This window comes from Elephantulus edwardii, unplaced genomic scaffold (assembly GCF_000299155.1).
Source record: "Elephantulus edwardii isolate Elephantulus edwardi_28Jun2011 unplaced genomic scaffold, EleEdw1.0 scaffold00337, whole genome shotgun sequence".
Taxonomy (NCBI): Eukaryota; Metazoa; Chordata; class Mammalia; order Macroscelidea; family Macroscelididae; genus Elephantulus; species Elephantulus edwardii.
Genome location: NW_006400087.1, coordinates 1,228,706 through 1,229,624, shown reverse-complemented (window position 1 = coordinate 1,229,624; position 919 = coordinate 1,228,706).

The window sequence follows — 919 nt, the reverse complement described above, 5'->3', positions numbered from 1 at the left end:
TGCCAATTTCACTGTCTCTGACACTCCCATCCCGATTACCCCAGTCACTGAAATCAGTCCACCTCATAGAGGGCCTCCCCCTCCTGCGCTGCTGTCCCTTCACCCTACCAAGCATGATGTCCCTCTCCAAGGACCGGTGCTCCTTACAACATGTCCAAAGTATGTCACACGGAACCTCAGAATCCTTGCCTCCAAGGAGCTGCCTGGTTTAACCCTTTCCAGGATGAATCTGTTTGTTTTCCTAGCAGTCCATGGTACCCTCAATACTCTTCTTCAGCACCACAGCTCAAAGGTATCAATTCTCCTTCTATTCTTCTCAGTCATTGTCCAGCTCTCTGGTGCATAACAAGTGACTGCACAGACCATAGCCTGTATCATACACACCTTAGTCTCCAGAGAGACACCACTGCTCTTCAGTACTTTAGAGAGGTCCCCTAACAGCAGACTTTCCCATTGCAATACATCTTTTAATTTCCTGGCTACTGGTACCAAGAGTGTTGACCATGGAGCCAAGCAAACTAAAGCTCTGAACAATCTCAATCTCTACCATCCATCCTCCCAATTGGTCCAGTGGTGAGAATCTTTGTCTTCCTGACATTGAGCGTCAACCTATATTGGAGGCTGCAGCCCTTGACCCTGTGCAGCTATAGTTTCAGGTCCTCCTCAGTTTCAGCAAGCAGGGTTGTGTCATCTGCATAACGCAGATTGTTGATAGCTCTTCCACCAATCTTGATGCCACATTTCTCCTCATAGAGCCCAGCCTCCTGGATGATCTGTTCTGCATACAGATTGAAAAGGTATGGAGAGAGGACACATCCCCCGTGTATGCCCTTCCCAATTTTGAACCATGCAGTGTTTCCTTGCTCTGTTCTGATGACTGCCTCTTGGTCCAAGTATAGGTTTCTCATTAACACGATTA